This window comes from Arachis ipaensis, chromosome B04 (assembly GCF_000816755.2).
Source record: "Arachis ipaensis cultivar K30076 chromosome B04, Araip1.1, whole genome shotgun sequence".
NCBI lineage: Eukaryota > Viridiplantae > Streptophyta > Magnoliopsida > Fabales > Fabaceae > Arachis > Arachis ipaensis.
The window spans coordinates 68,897,236-68,897,491 of NC_029788.2; positions in this window are offsets into that span (position 1 = coordinate 68,897,236).

Sequence of the window (256 nt, forward strand, 5' to 3'; positions counted from 1 at the left end):
GTAATTATATTATTGATTGTATATATTAAAAAACATAAAGAAAAGTATTTATAGTCAAAGATTCAATTCTTAGCAAAGACCCAACTCTTAGCTAAAAGCCAAACGTTCACCATAAATATATTTATAACAAGTCGCATGAAATAGTCCGACTTATTTTGGGGACTGCACATCATCAGAGGTGATTGGAGACGCGGTTGTTGGTTATAGACAGGAAAGGTAAAAAAGAAAGTTTCTAAAGCTGCTTTTTCTTTCGCAA